This window comes from Thermobia domestica, chromosome 11 (genome assembly GCF_964235325.1).
Source record: "Thermobia domestica chromosome 11, izTheDome1.hap1.1, whole genome shotgun sequence".
Classification (NCBI taxonomy): domain Eukaryota; kingdom Metazoa; phylum Arthropoda; class Insecta; order Zygentoma; family Lepismatidae; genus Thermobia; species Thermobia domestica.
The window spans coordinates 123,867,688-123,888,569 of record NC_137464.1 but is presented as its reverse complement, the minus strand read 5'-3'; the positions used below and the strand labels follow the sequence as shown (position 1 = coordinate 123,888,569).

The 20,882-nt window shown below is 36.7% G+C and overlaps 1 protein-coding gene across 1 annotated transcript in view; it reads right to left on the bottom strand.

Moving 5' to 3' along the window:
* LOC145663657 (dynein axonemal intermediate chain 4-like) overlaps window positions 1-20,882 on the bottom strand; it is a 417,097-nt gene that overhangs the window by 255,423 nt on the left and 140,792 nt on the right. The window lies entirely within an intron of this gene.

The window sequence follows — 20,882 nt, the reverse complement described above, 5'->3', positions numbered from 1 at the left end:
TGTGCATTGAGGTCAACAATCATCAAGAATATAATTAATCGACATAAACATCACGTCATTCCTGCACTTCGTTCACCCAGTAAAGAGATTAGAAAACAATCGGGTATTGCGATGACTCCACCTATAACTCGGAAGTTGCATGGAATAGTCTTACATGAAAACCCTCCTATACAACGTGTGATGGCAAGACGATTGCTTGTGAAACAGTCAACTTTGAACCACAACCTACTTGGCAAATGGTTCTTAAGAGTCCTAGACATGCCCGTACTGCAGTCCATCGGAGAGAGAAAAAGTTCTACTGTAAGCTCCTCTACGAACACCATCTATCCGGCGAAAGTGGAAAATTGTTGCCACATTCGATGAAACATGCATCGTGTTTACTTGCGTAATAATCGCCTTTGCATAATAGTCGCACCTTAAGTATGAAGTTAAAATATTCTTCAAAAAATTTCCCCGCATAAAAGTCGCACTCTACGGGAGTTTGGTTTTGTGAACGAGACTTCCTTCGAAATTATCTCGCGCGAAATTATCTCGCGTGTTTACTGATACGTAATATCGTGACCCATCTGTCAACAGAGATCAAGTAACCCACTTCCATCCTCCATTTATGTTAACACAATGCTGTATGTATCAAAATTCGAAATCGTTTTGGCCATAGCGATAATTGAGTTGAGTTCATTTTGAGTTTAACGTTCCGCTCAGCAGCGAGGCTATATTGCAGCTTTCGTCGCGTAATGGTCAAAGTTGAATTTTTACATTTAGAAAATGGTATAAAAAGTCCTACTATTACGCGAGTAAGCACAATAGTTATCTGTCAGATTGTGGCAAAATTCGCTGTATATATTCAAAACTTGTACAAGATAATTAAGCACTACCAATTTATTCGAAATTTATCAAAAACAAACATTGTAAGACAATTAAGGTTCCGTAGCTACATTTAATGTTCGTTAGACATGATGAAACTTTCCATCATAATGAATAATTATTTTGAATACAGTGGTAGCAATCATGCACTTGAAGAAAATGTTGACCCTTGTAAAAATGAAAATGATTTCATTGGTTTCCTTTTTTTTTTCATTTCTTTTTACAAGGGCCGACATTTTCAAGTGCATGGTTGCTACCACTGTATACTGAATAGGGGGTCAGAAATTTGCAATCAATCCCACTTAGAAGAATCGGAGTTTGTTGTCACTGCGTATGCAAATGAAAATGAAAAGGACAGATCTACTTTGTTACTCACTTTGTTTGTAAAACCCCAAGGATAAATAGGGTAAGAGTACAGGCTGCATTTTCACAAAGCTAACACTTAAACTCATTTTACTAAACCCAGCACAACACATTCTTAGCAGTTTCTTTGTACAAGAGTCAATATTTTCTTTAAACAACACAACTATCAGTAATTAATATTGAATGGGGGTCAGAAATATACAATTATCATTCCTCTAAACGGAGCGGTAAAGTTAATGAGAAATATCTATGAACATTAAGATCAAGAACGAGAGATGATCTACTGTCAAATAAGGAAATGAAACTTTACAGAGGCTCTTGTTCAGGGTTAACTTGCGAAGTTGCTCGTCCGTTTTTATCAAAATTTTGAAAATTTGCCTAGAAGAAATGGATAATGAGATTGCTAGTGTGCTTGATAACATGTAAGTAAAGCGTAATTTATGTGTACTATCTTTTGATAAGCGGTTATAAAGAAGGGACTAATTCGCAAGTACAAAGGCGCAAATCTGTCTTCAACATTGGGGGGGGACGGGTAAGATGGTCCCGTATATATATATATATATATATATATATATATATATATATATATAAGCGATGTTCAAAATATTTATGAAGTTGAAAAACAATGTTGTGAAGGATCAGGGGAGCAGAATTGTCTTCAATTACGAATTTAGGAGGCTATCGGGCTCATTCTCCCCTCGAAATAATTTGTTAGTTTTACGCATTCCACGTACAACAATAATCCTTCTTACCATTTCTAAGAATGTCATTGACTTTCCATTTTCTTATGCTTTTTGTTTAGAAATAATACTGTATTTGTCAAATTTCATTCCATGTAAGAACCGCGTCCTTAATTTTTCTTTCTGTCATCCTTTCTATTTTTCTGTTTCTTTTTCTTGACGTTACTACTTTCATTTCGCCTATCATACTTTATCGACCGTTGTCAGTTGTGATTTAACCTCTACGGTCCCCTAGTGCTCATTTGAGTACATTCATTTTAATACTACGTAAATATGTGTTGTTTCATTTCAATCGCATCCATACACGTTTTGCTACTCAAGTACTTATTCGAGGACATATTAGTGCACTATGGGTCTATTGGATGGCAGCATTGAGCACACAGTGTGAGATTCAGAAGAATGGCTGTAGCAGGAGAGGAAAGGATTGAAGGTCCTGCCAAATAAACGTGAGTATATTCGTTTATTTACCTTCGGCATGGTTCAAAAAATTATTTTCTTGTAATTTAATATCAACTTCTTGATATAAAGGTATTATTAGTAGCAGGGACGTTCTCTACATTTCAGAACTAAGTAAAAACTACCATGTACTCAAATGAGTACTTTGGTACTTACGTATACATATTATTCCCCTGTACTCATTTGAGTACTTTTGATATTGCTAGATATTTTTTATCTCTCAAAAGCTATTTTAAGTTTTGTTTTGTTTTAGTTACATTTAGAAATAAATATACATTAGATGCTGGATTAAGAAGATGTGTTAAAAGTAGTTGAGATATAAATAATGTAACAAAATAGGGGTGTATTGTGATATTCTCTTTATAACAGTTTTACGTCTATTTATGCTACGGGCGTAAGCCGTAATTGCCGTTACCGACCATAACATCGATTTTATCCTTTCTCTGTTTATGCTTTTAACTTGTTTTCCGATTAAGTAGTGTTAATGAAAGTTTTAACTGCTGGAATATCATGAGAGGTGATCGCTACTATAATTTCTAAATATTTTTATATTAAATTGCGCTCTTTCTTTGTTTTAATTTTACCAGTTTTTCTTTGCTTGCGAGTAAATTCAAGTAACTTTCTTTTATGGAGTAATGTTCAGCAGTAGCTACTTAAATTCTAAGGAATTGTTCTTAATTTATTTCAGGATCTTATAGAAGAAAAGTACTGTATAATCCTGATCACATTCTACAAATTTAGGTAATAGTGACATTTCAATATCAGACGACAATGATGCCAGCAATAGTGACTTCACAATGAATGAAACCAGCATCAGTACTGTATGAGAGTATGATGCTCAGCAGACTAAGGTTGAATTAGATTCTATTTCTTATTTTCCAAATGAAGCACCAAAAAGAGACATGATATGGGAACAGCATGTGTGAATTAGATCAATGTGATAGTTAAGGACATTAAGAGTGTTCTCGTTACAAGTTATTTTCGTGATGTAAAATGTACCATTGTTCCAATGAAACATTGACGGAATATGATTATAATAGTATCTTATCTTATAAGGTAATGAAGGTAAATATACAATTAATACATTTTCTTTGTTTCTTATTTTGTTACGATACATCACAACAATATAGCCTACTTTGTTCTAACTTTGTTAACAATATTTTTGTCATTAACATTCGATTTTTCATTTAATATTTGCAAAAGGTCGTTTATGGTATGGAGTGAATTCAACCAAATTCTCAGGAGTAATTATACTCATACTGAATGGATCTTGAATGATGTTAAAAGAAAAAATTCTGTTTGAAAACAAAAGCAAATAAATTTTTATTGATAACTAACTGCTAATATTTGCCTCATTCCTAACAAAAACATCCTTTATTTATTTTTATATTTAGAATAAATACATGTAGTACGCCCCAAAAGTACTCAAATGAGCACATGCCCTCCCTGTGCCCCTGTGGCACTTTTTAATAAGAAATTTCTTTTAATACACCCTAATACATATATTTAACCAGAAAATATTCAGAAATAATTTTTTGGTGCAGTAAAAAAAATTCAGGTCTGTAGAGGTTAAGTTGGCCGTCATCAGTAACACCAAAACTAAGAGGGGTTGATAAGCGAAACTAGTGTTCCACACCAACATGCGCGGATATCAACATGACAAGACTTTAGTTATTATAACAAAGGAACAATTATATCGTTTAGTTATTTTTAAAAGAAGGAAATGTTTGAATTAAAGAAAATCAAAACGGGGAAATAATTAGCCCGGGAAATTAGGACGGCCAAGAGGATGCTTTCTTTTTCTTGTATGAATAGAATAAAGGGTTAGATTCACTTTTAAATTTTTGTGTCATATCATATAGGATTTATCGATCTGTAATTCTTGTCATTATAACTTCAATTTATGCATAAATTAAAATATATTTAATTCTCAAACTCAGGTGCGCAATTGCCCACTTCCTTCCTTGTATTGGGCATAGCCCTCAAAAGAAAATCCTAAATACGCCATTGGTTGTCTTCAACATTGGAAGGTGGGCAGATTTGAGGCTTATTCTAGATAAGGGAGATGAAACTCATATTACGGTAGATGAATCTGATCAACTGTTGTAGAGTATATTATATATTAGGTGATGTAGATGAAGTAGTAGTACATATCAGTATTACAAATCACTGCCGTGAAAACATTCTGAAATCTGAATACATGCACATTTATAATTGGTATGTTTCTAATTAGGCATCCACAAAGATCCACGTTAAAATTGTTTTATAGTAATATAATAATATAAATGACGACTTCCCCAAAACTATGAAGAAAGAATATCAATTATGTGTGACGAAACAATACTCTTTGAGCAAAATGATTATAATCTCAATAACATTACAGGAATCGTTTCAGAAATCTGACGCATGTCATACTCTTTACTTAACAGATGTAACCTTAAGATTAGAGAGAAAAATATTCCAGCAATTGAATTCTTTTCTTTGCTTACGAAACATCCTCTCTCAAAAGAAAAATTGGGACACGCGGAAATAATACGTAGGAACAAACCATGGTTCGAACTAGCAGAGAAGAGAAAACAGGCAAAATTACGTTGGCTACAAAATCCGAATGAAGTAACTACACAAAATTTCGTAGACATCAGGCGAGGAACTTCCAAAACGTTTAGAACAAAAAAACGCGATATTTTGAAAGCTAAAATTTAGGAACTTGAAGATAGTAAAAATAAAAACATTCGGGACATGTATAAAGGGGTCAACGAATTTAAGAAAGGCTATCAACCTCGTTCTTATGAAAGAAAGCTGATGGAACAGTTCTCACTGATACAGATAGCATTTTAAATAGATGGAAAGATTTCTTTGACGATTTGCTTAACACTCAGCCAAAAACTAATGTGCGTGAAGAAAGGAAGATACACACCGCAGAACCATATATTCCAGAACCCAATCGAATAGAAGTAAAAATCGCTATAAAGAAATTAAAGAAACATAAATCTCGGGTGTAAACGAAATCCCGGCTGAGTTAATTTTAGTTGGAGACAAAAAAATTGTGGAACAAGATACACAAACTCATTCTCCTTATCTACAACAAGGAAGAATTGCCACAAGAGTGGGAAGAATCAATCATTGTTCCAATTCACAAGAAAGGCGACAAAACTGACTGTAATAATTATCGAGGCATCTCGCTTCTGTTAACATCCTATAAAATCCTTTCAAACATTCTATTAGCAAGAATGAGCCCATACGCAGATGAAATGTTTGGAGATTATCAGTGTGGATTTAGACGAAATCGATCAACTATCGACCAAATATTTACCATTCGCCAAATACTCGAAAATAAGCGGGAATACAGTAGTCCCGTACATCAACTATTTATTGATTTTAGAAAGGCTTATAACTCGGTTAGGAGAGAAACATTGTACAACGTTCTTACAGAATTTGGAATACCGAAAAAGCTAATTAGATTAATTAAGGCATGTTTAAATGAATCCCAAAGTAAAGTCCGGGTAGGAAAAGTTTTGGCCACGAGCTTTCACGTTAAGAATGGCCTGAAACAAGAAGATGCGTTGTCGTCATTATTATTCAACTTTGTCCTGGAATACGCTATAAGGAAGATGAAGGATAGCAACCAGGGCCTAGAGCTGAACGGTGTTCACCAGGTTATGCGTACGCTGATTATGTAAGTTTAGTAGGGGTTGATATGAGAAAAATAGAAAGAAATGCAGAGGTCTTATTAGACACGCTTGCATGGACATGAGTTTAGAAGTAAATGCAGAGAAAACTAAATACATGGAAGTGCGTCGGGACCGTAATACGGCAAATTATGTATGTGTTAAAATATTAAATAATACTTTTGATAAAGTGGATACTTTCAAACATCTAGGATCAATATTAACAGACGAAAATCATATTCACGAAGAAATTAAATGTCGACTAAAAACAGGGAATTCGTGTTATTATTCAGTTCAAAACCTCTTGTCGTCGCGAATTCTGTCGAGGGATTTGAAGCTTAAAATGTATAAAACGATAATCATACGCTTACTGAGTACAGAGCATAGACTGAAAGTATTTGAGAACAAGATCCCGAGAGAAATATTCGGACCAAGAGGAACGGGAATGGGGAATGGTGGAAACTTCATAACGACGAACTACGTAAATTATATGGCTTACCAAACATTGTTAAGGTCATCAAGTCTAGGAGGCTTAGGTGGGCAGGACATGTAGCCAGGATGGAAGAAAGTAGGAACGCTTTCAAAGTGTTAGCGGTAAGACCAATCGGAAAACGACTATTAAGAAGACCTAGGCGCAGATGGGAAGACAATATTAAGATGAATCTCGCAGAGATAGGAATACAAAGTAGAAACTGGATCCAGTTGGCTAAGAATAGAAGTCAGTGGAGAGCTTTTGTGAACGCGGCATTGAACCTCCGAGTTCCATAGGCTATAGAGTTTGTTAGCTTACGAAGCATGAGTAGATGCCTAGGCTGATACTACAAATAGATTAAATGCGCATTTACTGAAAAGATGGGTTCTACTGACATTGGATAGTCTATATACTCTTCGTGTGCTAGGGCCTAGGGGAGAGGAGGAGATAAGATTTCATATGAGGTTACGTCACGCACAGTCGCACGCCTTCATTTTCATTATAAATGGAAAAGCCAAGAGAAACAAATTTCATCTAACTTTCCTTTGTGGCAGTCGGACACAACTCATCACAGTTATCTGCAAAAAGCAGTTTTCAAATCGGATTATTGCGAGAGCCTCCAGTTCCAATGTTGGGGGGACATGTCTCCCCATTTCCCCGGAATTTGTGCCCGTACCTACAGCTGAGACAACTTTCCAACATGAGGAGAGGGGCATATCCTCCTCTGGCATTTATTGCAATTTGTGCCCAAATAGCGGAAGTGGAATTAATACATATTGATGAGACTACTAAACTCACTACAGCACGAAGTTCAGTTTGAAATACTATAGAATACGATTCTTTTTTTTTAAAAAAAAATGGAAAAGCCAAGAGAAATCAATTTCATCTTACATTCCTTTGGGGCACTCGGACGCAAATCCGAAAAAGCGCTTTTTAAATCAGATTATTGGGGGGGACATGTCCCCCTCGTCCCCCCCCCGGGATTTGCGCCAGTGCGCAAGTAGAGGGAACTACTTGTCTCTAGGTTCAGGACGGTTGGATTGTGGATAATTTTCGAGTAAACATGGTTGCAGGTGTACAAGGTCTTTGCGCTGGATGTGAATTGACAGTACTAACATTTGTAAAACATGTTTATAATGAGGTTAATCTTTTGAATATGTGTAAAATTCATGGGTTAATGAATGAAAGAACAAAGACCACCAACAATCGTTCACGATTTTCTGCTTGAGATAGGAGAGCTCTACAAACCTAAATACTAAGGTAAGTGGGAAGTAAGTTAACATAACCTAACCTAAGTAACCTAGTAGTGCGTCATCCCACCTTACTTCGGCTTCTCGCTTCGCTCGTTCTTCCCTCTCAACTCCTCACTCCCCATTAACTACCCACAACCATGCTCCTCGCGGCCCGCCAGTCTCACCTGTAGGTTAATAATGGATTTCTATATGTAATTGTGATTCCTCCCCCATACTCCCACCCTCGAGGTAACGTAACAGAACATAACATGAGTAAAGTTTAATTAGAAATTAATGATTGTAGATTTTATTATGGTTTTTGTTCAAAATCAGGTGGACGGGTAACTTTGAAGTAATTCCCTTGTTTACAATTACAGTTGTATTTTTTTAAAATATTTATGGTAAGTTCTTGTTTAAAATCTTAAATTAAACTCGTTTTATATAAATGAACCACCTGCACACTACACCAAAAAGACATACCAAAACAGTTTTTTAAAAAAGCACTATATACATAGGCGGTCAGGATCTCAACTACAAATGGAAATGTATAACATATAGCTGACGAAGATAACATACATATATGTATCTAATATAAGGAAGATTGTTAGACATCAGACATCCTGCAACGGCATGATGTAACATTTAAAGGCAGTGCCTATGTAGCGTAAGGATAACGTATGCTCCGTTCTGATTTTTGTAGTAAGCAAGAGGATTCTGTATATTTGTACAATATACCGTAAAACGGGGCTACTTTGACAGGTTTTGGACTAGTTTAGATGTGTACACGGGACACTTTCTGCAACCAATAAATGATACTATTCTCATCATAACAATAGGTATCTAGGCTATCACATCCACTACTAAACCTAAGTCTCTACAAGTAAGTTTAGGCGGGAATAAATTAAGAAATACCGGTCAAAGTAGCCCCGGGGGTGGGGCTACTTTGACATCTTATGTATTTGCTGCATAAGGTCAAAGTTACTCAACGTATGGAGTTGTTTTGACATGGAATTTATGTAAAGTGTATAAAACACGGTTTTGGTCATGTGTAAGGTACGGTATGCTGTATACTTGATAAGCACGAAATCTTTATTTTGTTGTGGTACATCATTATACACCACTATACAAGTTTTTCTAAAGCTTTACTTTTAACACCTTTTACTTTGAACATCACGGTGCTTTACCTTACATTCTTACTTTATTTTTTACTCTACTTTACTTTAAACATAATTACATATGTAATGGTATGTTATCTTTACATGTAACAATGGAAAGAAAAACCTTAATCGTCAACATCACAGTCGTAACAAGCATGTTGAGGATTTTTTGATCCACCATTACAAAACCCATACACCCATTTTTTGCACAGGACACATTGAATCCACTCTCCTCCACCCTTCCACAACACGTTGATATATATCGTCAGAGTGCGAATTAGATTATTCATTTTGGGGGGAATAAACAGTGGCGGATCTAGAAGTCCTTATATTATATATTGGGGGACAGGAAGGATATTGAGAGGGGGTAGAAATACAATGGGAGAAATCTCTCATCCCCTCCGGCAATTCACACCGTGGACACCATATCAGCCTTTATCTATGAAAGTATATGCAACAATTCTCACAGGAAGCACGAATTGCTCATCTGTCAAAGTAGCCCCACTCTATGTCAAAGTAACCCTAAGTGTCAAAGTAGCCCCGTTTTACGGTACCACTGTCCGGAGAACGGATTTTTCTTAGTGTAAGTAAAACGCTACACTCATCTAGTATCGAGTAAAAGCATCACTGCTTCTTTCATGTTGAATTACAACATTATTACGCTTATACGCGAGTAAGAAATAGTTCTAATTTACAACGTTTTTATATGAAAACTAGCTACTTCCACGGAATCCCCAAGTACAATACAAAACATTCTGCTACTTAATTTTCCTCTAAATCTTGCAAATTTTTACTACTCCTGGCTCCACAACCCAGAATTTAATCCTCAAACTTAAACGTTAAATGTGTTCACTTGCTCAGTTACTCATCTAATTAAGGTAATTTAGCTTAACTTTATTCTTCTACGAGAACAAACATATGAAAGTCTTTGTAACCATTAATTTTTCGGTGAATGTTCCACCACAGTACTTGTTTTACATATCACACCACAATAACTCACTAGAATCAGTCGCCTTTAACGAAACTCGGAGCTCTTAATTCACTTCACAACTAATTGTTTCAAAATTAATCTAGGGTTTGCTGTTAACGAGGATTTTGCAATGCATGTACGTACTACAACTACACAATAGAATAATAATAACCTACTGCCGTTACTGCAATTGACAAAAGATAAACGCTTTGTTCCTGCTCCTGTTTTATAATTTGGCTTGCAGTAGGCCTAATCACTTCACACTTCGTCTCCTACCTCCCAGATCGCTATTACGACTGTGAAGTATTATGAACATATTCCTTCTTTTCGGAAAACTTGCTTCATTGTGTATTGTGTCATTTCATATCGAGATTCGAGAAGACTGATAAACTTTACTTTAACTCCTTTAAAATATGTTTAGAAATGTTTGTCAAATAGTTAAAGTGGAAAAATTCTTAGAATAATCTTTTATATTGCATTTTATTCTTAGTGTTTACACATAGAATTAATTAAGATTTTTTGCAAGCCTTCCAAAAAAATTTTAGGGGGGCATTAAAAATTTAGGGGGGCGGCTCCCCTTGCCCCCCGCGGATACGGGCCTGGACCGCTATCAATCTGTAAGAAATTCACTCAAAGCAAGGAAACCATTTATTGTTGAAGGCACCTCTTTTAACATAGTTACAGTTTAGGCATCAACTTGACAAAAGTGCTCTCCTTTTCGAGTTAAGGGCAAATAATGTAACAATTCGGCATCAGATATTTTTTAATATATATATCCATCACTGATCACAAAAATACCGGATGCCAGAAAAACACCTCACGGGAGGAGAGGGAGAGAAAGCCGAAATTTTAACCATTTCTATTATTCACTATATCTCCGTAACCTTTGGAGCTAGAGCATCCGAACTTTTTTTCATTTTGTTTCTCTAATTATCTTCTATAATTTAATTCTAGTGCATCTTTGAGCTAAATATAATGGTTTCCATATTATTTTTATTTTTATTCAGTACTAGCATATATTACCCGCTTCGATGGGTTGAAATAAATAATTTAAATGCACTTCTTTGTATGTTGTATGGCTGAAATTTGGATCTATGCTCCATCGTTAGTATCAATGTTTATCTTACTAATACCGAAAATTGTGGATTTAACATTGATATTGCTCATTTTCGATCATTTTAATGTATGTCACCCCTTTGCATCCCCCAAGTGTCGGGGCTGAAAACGGATTTAAACAGCATCAGAAGTGTCTTGGTTGATGCCGGCGACCGCAAGAACTATAGATTCAACACTAATATCGGTCATTTTTGACCATTTATATATATACATATATATATATTTCCCTCTCCCCCATGTTGCGGGCTATGGCACCAGAAGTGTCACCGTTCATCTCAGCGACCCTAAAAAATGTTGATTCAGCACTAATATCATCCATTTTCGATTATTTTAAAATATATATTTCTCCCTTAAGTTGCGGGTTTGAATTCGGAATTAAACGGGATCGAAAGTATGACTGTTCATCTAAGGGAACCAGAAAACTATAAATTCGACACTGATAGTGGCCATTTTTGATCATTTTTATATATCTTTCCCCCCCTCCCCCAAGTGGCGGGGCTGATTTTGAATTTAAACCGAATCGGAAAACTATGAATTAGGCACTACGAGGGTTGCTATATATATTTCTGGCCTAGGCAACACTAAGTGTTGCCAGGTGGAATCTGACATTTCCATTGGAAAGTTTGACATTTTGTAGCATAAATGTACTCAGAACTTTTTGACTTACGACAATTTTTTTTTCTTTTACAGGTACTTGAAGAAATCAACTTGGCAAAAAAATGGAATTAACTCGTGAACATTTTCGTGCGATCATTTTTCACAACTTTCGACGTGGATTATCACGACAAGAGTGCATCGATGAACTTAAATCTTTGTATGGCGACGAAGCACCATCCTATAGCACTGTGAAAAACTGGTACAACGAATTCAATCGTGGCCGACGCTCGCTCAAAGACGAATTCCGTGAAGGTCGTCCAAAAACAGCCGTTGTGCCAGAAAACATCGATGCCGTACGTGAACTGATAATGCAAGACCGTCATGTGACTTACCGTGAGATAGAGGCATGCCTAGGCATTTCTTCCACCAGCATACATTCGATATTGCATGAACACCTGGCCGTAAAAAAGGTTTGTTCTCGTTGGATCCCGCACAATTTGACAATCGCTCAAAAGAAAGCTCGTGTGGATTGGTGTAAAGAAATGCTGAAAAAATACGATCGCGGTGCTTCAAAAGACGTTTATAAGATCGTCACAGGTGACGAATCATGGATCTATGCGTATGAGCCCGAAACAAAACAGCAATCGACCGTGTGGGTCTTCCAAGACGAGCCAAATCCAACGAAAGTTGTTCGTGGAAGAAGCACTTCGAAGCAAATGGTCGCCTGTTTCTTCGGCATAACTGGTCATGTGGCGACTGTTCCGCTTGAGCAACGTAGGACGGTCAATTCTGAGTGGTACACCACCATTTGTTTGCCTGAAGTCTTCGGAGAAATTCGAAAAATGAACAAGAGAAGACGAATCATTGTGCACCATGACAATGCGAGCTCTCACACATCGGCTCAAACCAGCGCATTTTTGACCGGCCAAAACGTCGAAGTGATGGGTCATCCGCCGTACAGCCCTGACTTGGCACCCAATGACTTCTTTTTATTCCCACACATCAAGAAAAAAATGCGTGGTCAACGATTTTCGTCGCCAGAAAATGCTGTTGAAGCATTCAAAAACCATGTTTTGGAGGTGTCTCAATCGGAGTGGAAAAAGTGCTTCGAAAATTGGTTTGAGCGCATGCAAAAGTGTATAAATCTTGATGGAGAATATTTTGAAAAACAATAAAACCATTTTCGTTGATAAATATTCGTATTTTCATTATTAGGCCAGAAATATATATAGCAGCCCTCGTAATATTGGTCATTTTCGATCATTATTATATATAGCTCCCCCTTCATCTCCTCCGTGCTGCGGCACATGGCATCAGAATTGTCACTGTTAATCTCAGCTACTCCTAAAACTATGGAATCGACACTAATATTCGTCATATCCGATCATTTTTAAATGTCTCTCCCCCTCCCCTATGTTGCATCGCCAAAGTGAATAGCCTAAAGTAATACAAGTTCCTAAACTCATGTATGTTGAAAATTTGATTGAGATCGGTAGGGTGGTTCAAGAGTGATGAAGTCACAAAGGCAGTCATTTTAATTTAATTTTTTTTACATATATACCTCCCCTCTCCCTCCCCTAGGTTGGCTTGTCAAAGTGAAACGATAAAAGACACCTAACGCCCAACCCTCATATACGTTGAAAATTTGATCGTGATTGGTTAGGTGGTTCAAAAGTTATTAGGTTTTGTTAGTTTTTATTTATGGCAATTTTATGGCAGTTTTATTTATGGAATATATTCACTTTTGGCAATTTTCCTGTCGGTTAATCCTGGAAGGCTACAATCATGCCAAAATTCATCATTCTAATCATGCCGGAAGTGCCTAAACATTTTGAGGTGTAGAAGACGGCCCATATAAATAACATGGGAAAGATTTTTAAATTCCCCATAAAACCACTGTATGGTGTACTAGGCCGGTATGCTGTACTAGGCCGGTAGCCAGCCCAAAAATTTAGGGAGGGCGGTAGAAGTTAGGGGGCCGATCAAACCAGACTATAGTTCATCACTATATTATAGTTCATTTGCAAGACTACCGCGAACATTCTAGGGGAGCCGGTAAAAATTTAGGGGGCTCTGGCCCCCCTAGAATCCCCTTGGATATGGGCCTGTGCTGTACCGTACTGCATTTGTATCAATTCTTATTCTTATAAGTCAAATAGACTTAATTTCTTTATTATTTGTTCTTATTGTGTTTTTACTTACATCTTAAGCTCTGAAGAGCCGAAGCAAATAAACTCATAAACTAGAATCTTATACTTGATCAATACAGGGGTGTATTCCTACTTTTGGGCCACCCTATATATATATATATATATATATATATATATATATATATATATATATATATATATATATATATATATATATATATATATATAATCTTGTCTGCCTACAAATATATAATCGTTATGATTAAGTCTGTCTATAATCTAATTTAAAATACCCATTTTTAATATCAATCGAAGGTCTCTTTTCCAAAATTACCCTTGTCAAAACAAAATATCTCTTAAGAGTGAAATGAGAGCTTTCTCTAATATACACTATAAAACACTCTGCAAATCTGTTTCTTTATACGTGTCTCTGATAACTTCTAAAACATGAATAAACATGAAGCTTTCTATTAATTTTTCTGAAAAAAAAATCTTGTTTCGACAAGGGATGTTTTTGCTACAATTCCTTCGATTTATGTACTACAATGGTACTGATTGAAACAGAGTAGGAACCAGATTTCAGAATTGTTTTCAAGAGAGAATCATGAACAATTTGCCATCCACGTTTTTTTAATAAATTACCAAATTTCCCTCCTAATACTTACAGCTACAGTGAGGGAAAAAAGCAAAAGATAAGATATGCCTAAGATATTTTATGAATGATCAGTTTTTAAACTGTTAATTGTTGTTTACAGAAGAAACACTTACCTATTATTAAGATTGTGTACAGTTGCTATAATACAATAAATCTATAATAGAAGGAAACCATATGCTTAAGAAATCTCTACACTAGAGAACAAACTATTTGCTTTCTAGAATTAGTTCTCAATAATGTTATGCCACTCGTATATCCTAAAATGATAAAGAAATTCGTGATGTCTTTAATGCGTCATTCAGTCTTCTTCATCACTCTGTTCATTAACTGATATTGAACTTTTATACTCGCTCGGACAACTATACATTGGAGTGCACAAGAAACCGCGATTCTTACATTTGCATTTCAAACTTACCCACTCAAGTTTCTGACAGCTACACATCGTAATCTCTAAACAAGCCTTGGGAATATCTTCGAGTGTTTTCAAAACTGGTCTTAAAATTTGGTCCTCCAAGTACCATACGGAGTCTTCTAGCCTTGGTAGATCAATCTCACACTTATCAGCGTTTCCCAAATTGCTGTTTGGTAATAGGGTCTCTTTATATGTTGTTCCAGAGCATCAGTAGCTGGAGGTAATTTCTCAAGGCTGCATTTTCCTAAAGTAGGAGCCTAGCTCCATCACAGATATTCGCATTAACCTTGAGGAACTTTGTGAAAAACAGTTCTTCAGATTCAATAGCGTTTTCTGAAAAAGGAATCTGTCCTAGGGAAAATAGAAGGTAACAGTTCTCTGAGTAAGTAGACCATAAGTAGATAATGCATTGTTGGAATTATCACCTTCAGAACTCTTTGTTGTTGTTCCCAGTAGTTTTAAAGATCACAAGACTGTTAAGTCAAAGTTCGAGATCGATGTTCAAGATCTTGAATAGAAGCTTGAAGGATCAGATTCTAGAATGATACTTCGTGCTGTGAATCACAATTCAGAAAGAATTGTTGTGATGAGTATAGACACCAATTTATTCCTGCTGTTGATACACTATTATGATAGAATTTCTTGTAAAGAATTGTACATGATGGCGGGATTTCAAGGACAAGAAGGTTTATCCCAGTTCACCACCTTTGCCACCAGTTATCTGGGAATGAGAAGAGAGGTAATGGCTTATCACACTCCACTTGGATGCGGCATAACGTCATATCCAGTTGGAACATCAAAGATCAAGAACTGTCTACTTACTCACGTCAGAAAACTGTGACCTTTTATTTCCCTAGGACAGATTCCTTTATCAGCAAGCGCTATTGAATCTGAAGAACTGTTTTTCACAAAGCTCCTCAATGTTAATGCGAAGATCTGTGATGAAGCTAGGCTCCTACTTTAGGAAAATGCAGCCTTGAGAAATTACCTTCAGCTACTGATGCTCTGAAACAACATATAAAGAGATTCCATTACCAAACAACAATTTTTGAAACGTTGATAAGTGTGAGATTGATCCACCAAGGCCAGAAGCCTCCGGATGGTACTTGGAGGACCAAATTTTAAGACCAGTTTTGAAAACACTCGAAGATATTCCCAAGACTTGTTTAGAGATTACAATGTATAGCTGTCAGAAACTTGAGTATGTAAGTTTGAAATGCAAATGTAAGAATTGGGATTTTTTGTGCACTCCAATGTGTAGTTGTCCGAGCGAGTATAAAAATTTAATATCAGTTAATGAACAAAGTGATGAAGAAGACTGAATGACGCATTAAAGATGTCACAAATTTCTTTATCTTTTTCGAGATATAAAAGTAACCAAGAAAGTTCTGTCTCTTTTTTGTGGAGGTCTATCTTCAACTGGCCGTCACACCGTGAGTTGAATGAGAATGGAGATAACGCGAAGGTCAGTTATTGGTGTGGGAATTTCCAACATACAACTTGGTTGTAGCAGTTCAGTTACACCGTGAACACACCGTGAACTTGCGTAAGGACAGAGCGAACATGAGACCTCCACAGAGCGTCATAAAGGTATGTATGCTGTACGAGTTCAAACTGGGATCAAACGCTTCTGCAGCGAAGCGGAAGATATGCCAGGCCTTGGTGAGGGTGTCGTGACTACGCAAACAGTGCAGCGATGGTTTAATAAGTTTAACGAAGTGACAAAACACTCGAAGGACCAACCCATGTACAAAATTCAGATCTTCAGACAGCAATTGAGACGAACAGTGGTCAGACATGTGAGGAACCGGGACTATAATTCAGCGTGAGTGGAAAAACCTTTCGACAGCACCTCCATCAACTTGAGAATCACTACAAGTTGAGTCGATGGGTCCCACATAATTTTACTCCGGGCCAGAAGGCAACGCGAGCAGACACTTGTTTCTTTACTGTCTCATCTGAGGAAGGAGTCATTTCTGGACAGGTTGTTGACTTGTGATGACATTTTTTGAAAGAGCATAAAATGACGACAAACGTTTAGAGGAAACATTTTACCGAATTCGATCTTGTAAAGAATCTGTGACTAAAAAACTGACGTCACGCGCAACCAATACTGAATAAAAATTAAAATAACAAGAAAACCATTATATTTAGTTAAAATGCACTGGAATTAAATTATGGAAAACAATTAGACAAACAAAATAAAAAAAAATTGAATGCTCTAGTTCCAATGGTTGCGGAGATATAGCGATTAATAGAAACGGCTAAAATTTCGGCTTTTCTTCCCCCTTCCCTCCCGTGAGGTGGTTTTTCTGGCATCCGGCATTTTTGTGATCAGTGATGGCAGTGGCGGCGGTTGGACGTTGAAAGTAAGGGGGGGCAAGACATGATATGAGCAATTGTACCTAAGTATATCAATGTTAGATTTCCTGGTTGTTTCTAACACGGTTTGATGAAAAGTTGTATAACTAATAGGATACTATCTTTTTCACTTAAAATACCGTATATCGTATTTCTATTTTATTAAGTAAATACATAAGAGCAATACAGGTAGGTACTAGTCCATTATACTCTAAAACAACGAAAGTGTAAGAAGAGATTTGTGTTCTTGCTCATGAACATCTTAAAATTCTGTCTGGAAAATTGTGTGATCAGATTGTTTAATAAATTTGCAAAACAAATAAATAGAAGAGATAATATTAATCATAGTAACGAATAATGACGCTTGTTTTGCAGAAGTTATATTGAAACTGGGAATTAATGAACAACTTATACTTTTAATTTCACATATGCCATTAAATGAATGTTTTTACTCTTAGAAAATGAAATTCAGTAAGTACTGCAAACATATGCTATGACATATAAAGAAATATGTCCAGGGTGTCCACATTCTGGAAAATAAGTGAAAGTTAGGGAAAGGTCAGGGAACTAAAAATGTATCAGGTGAAGTGAGGGAAATGGTAGATTGGTTAGGAAGGTTAGGAGGTCAGGGAAAAATCGATTTAGTTCCATTGTTCAATTACTGAATTTATGAAATAGGGTTGATTTCTTTACTGTTACTGGATGCAAAATGTGGTGTTCTCAATGATGATATTGAGGGAGTCAGTATTCTCTGATATAGTTCTTGAAACTTTTTTCTTTTTTTAGTGAGTAACACGTCTAATTACATCCTGGCATATTTGCTCAAAAGGGTAGACGCTGTTCTAGAAGAATTGCATGGTGCCGAAAGGATATCTGGACAAGTGGCTGAGAACGCGAAGAAATAGTATCTCCAGCTCACAGTGAATGCTCAGACTGAAGAATTTAAAGAACACTCGAATGAATTCATAGCCAATGATAGAGATTGTATTGGACTTGATGAGTTTTTTACTTAGTCTTAGGAAATGGGAAGAACTTCGTTGACTTATGGTCAGTTGTGATTTTGTGTTTTATCTTCTTTCACGGAAACGCAATTTTTGAAAGTGGTTTCATAATAAATAAAATTCTCATTCTTGACAATTTACAACAAAAATCTCTGATAGCTCAACGGATCATCTGTGATGAGAATGGGCGGATCATCAGGATTAATAATTACAAGAGGGATGATAAATTCAGTGAGAAGTTCAATGAGACAATACCAGGTGTATCTGGAAAAGAAAAGAGAAATAAATGCCGGAGACGAGAAGAGGAGAGAGACGGAAGATTCAGTAACAACTAAAGGAGCTGGAGGAAGAAGAGAAGAAAATTAAACTGCGGAGACAACAAGGATATTCAGATCAATGAGAAGAAAACTATGCGAGAAAGGATGAGGAAAAAATTATAAATGGGTTACATTTAACAACTGCACCAGCAAAAGTATGTTACATAATGTGTGTGTGTGTGTTTTAAATAATCAATAAAATCATGTATGAACTGTTTATTACTATAGGCAATATTATAATGCTGTGTAATTGGTATTATAATGTGTAAGCATATAATGTGTAATTTTTTTCATATCTTAAGTACTCTGTATATTGCACACTTTCGTTTGTAACTGTACATTTTGTGTAATAGGCCCATATGTAGGCCTAATCAATATCGGCCTAATGCACATGTTTGTAAATTTACATTCCTTTGGAAAAAAAATTGAAAAAAGAAAGAAACAGAAGCGGAAGAGAACAAGGCCAATTATGGGAAGTGTGGAGGCTGGAGCTTCTTTCTTTTTTCTATATTTTTAAGTTATTCAGGGGTAAGGGAAATCTGGAATATTCGTCATGGAAAGTCAGGGAAAAGTCAGAGATTTTTTCTCTAAATAGTGTGGACACCCTGTTTACATTTCCAAATGAAACTATATAAATTAGGGCCTCACTTCAAAAAGTGGGCGGGCAACTGCCCCCTCTTCCCCCCTAATCGCCGCCCATGAGTGATGGGTATATATTCAAAAAATATCGGATGCCAAATTGTTACATGATTTGCCCTAAGTACTCAATTTTTAAGCCCCGATACCTAGACTATTACGCTTGGTGACCGACCGTAATAGAAATAATCTGTTACATTCGACGGGTTCAAACACGAATGCTCTAATGATTCACCCTGATACATTGGAAAGATAAGGAAAATATGTTACTACTTATTGACGATTGCTGCTTCTTTGATGTATTTACCTTATCATTGTCCAGGACAAATTGAATGTTCAGTGTAGAGTTAGGAGTACCAACTCAATTTAAATCAGGTGTTTGCTAACTGCATCACCCTGTGCGTTTCGAATTCAGATAATTAACTCCTCTGCCATTTCTTATCTTCGTTTTCGGTACAAGTATTCGCTGTTTCATGGTTTACATTCCATATCAATAGCAGGTCCTCGTCTTTCATGACCTCGCGTACAATAACGTAAAGTAAAATTGATGGATTAAATTTAGTAATTGCCTAATTTACTCACTTAAAACACTTTCAAAGTTACTGCAAACATATTTCTGCAAATCGCCCATCTTTACTTTAAGAAGACCTAGCAAGATACAGCTTGTCGTATGACAAGAGCTTTAAAAAACTTTCTCGCTAGTTTACATAAAATGTACACAGTTAATCACTTTTTTGTAATCACGAATTCACCTAAAATTAATACAAAATGTTGATTCGTTTATATGTCTAATTTTGACTTCTCACCTACCTTAGGAAAAAGTACGGGAATACCATCCATTTCGCTCGATGTCAGCACCACATATCTTGGCAAAAACTTGGCACTGTAACTTCCATTGTGCAAGACTCCATCCACATCAGGAAGTCGCGGTCAGAAAGAGGGATTGCCGCCGTTGACGGTGGCGGGCCGCCGGAGGCAGCCGGCACGACGATCTATTTGTTCAAAGTTGCCGACCTTTTGCCGAGGCGGCAAGCGGTCGAAAATCGTAAAATAAAATACCCTTTGCCAACTCTTTGTCGACTGTCAGAGTCGGCAAAACAGTCGGAAAGGCCTCTTTCCGACTCTCTGCCGACTCCTTATGCCGACCTCTTTTCGACGGCGGCGCCGACGCATTTAATGCTCATTTCCGGCTCTTTGTCGACTGCTCGGCAAGACAACTATTCGTGGCGGTCGAAAATCGCGCAGAGAGGCGCCGGTGTCCGGAGCCAGCAATCCAACCACGGCATCTGTTAGGCATGGACAAATTGTCCGACTGTAGGCGGCAGGATCCTGATAGGGATTGCATTACAAGAACGGAAATCTTGAGCCACTTCTCTTGGGAGGTTTTCTAGAGGCCACGGAGAGTGGGGACATTACGAAATACAAGTGAACTTTCCAATAGACCAAATCCGCAGAAATCCATGGCACTGTCATTAGATTATTTCACTCTTAGATTTTATCTGGAAAAGAATAGCCTGGATGTCGATATCTGCCTCCATCTGTTGCTGAAATCCCTGTGCAGAAAGGAGTGTATGTGGCATTGCCTTATCCATATGTACACGGACTTAATTTAATGTATTTCCATACAAGCGGAGCAGATCTTCTGTAGAAATTGATGTGAGAAAATGCGAAATTGATGTTGCAGTTTCTAGGCACCTGCCGAGTCGTTAACTTGA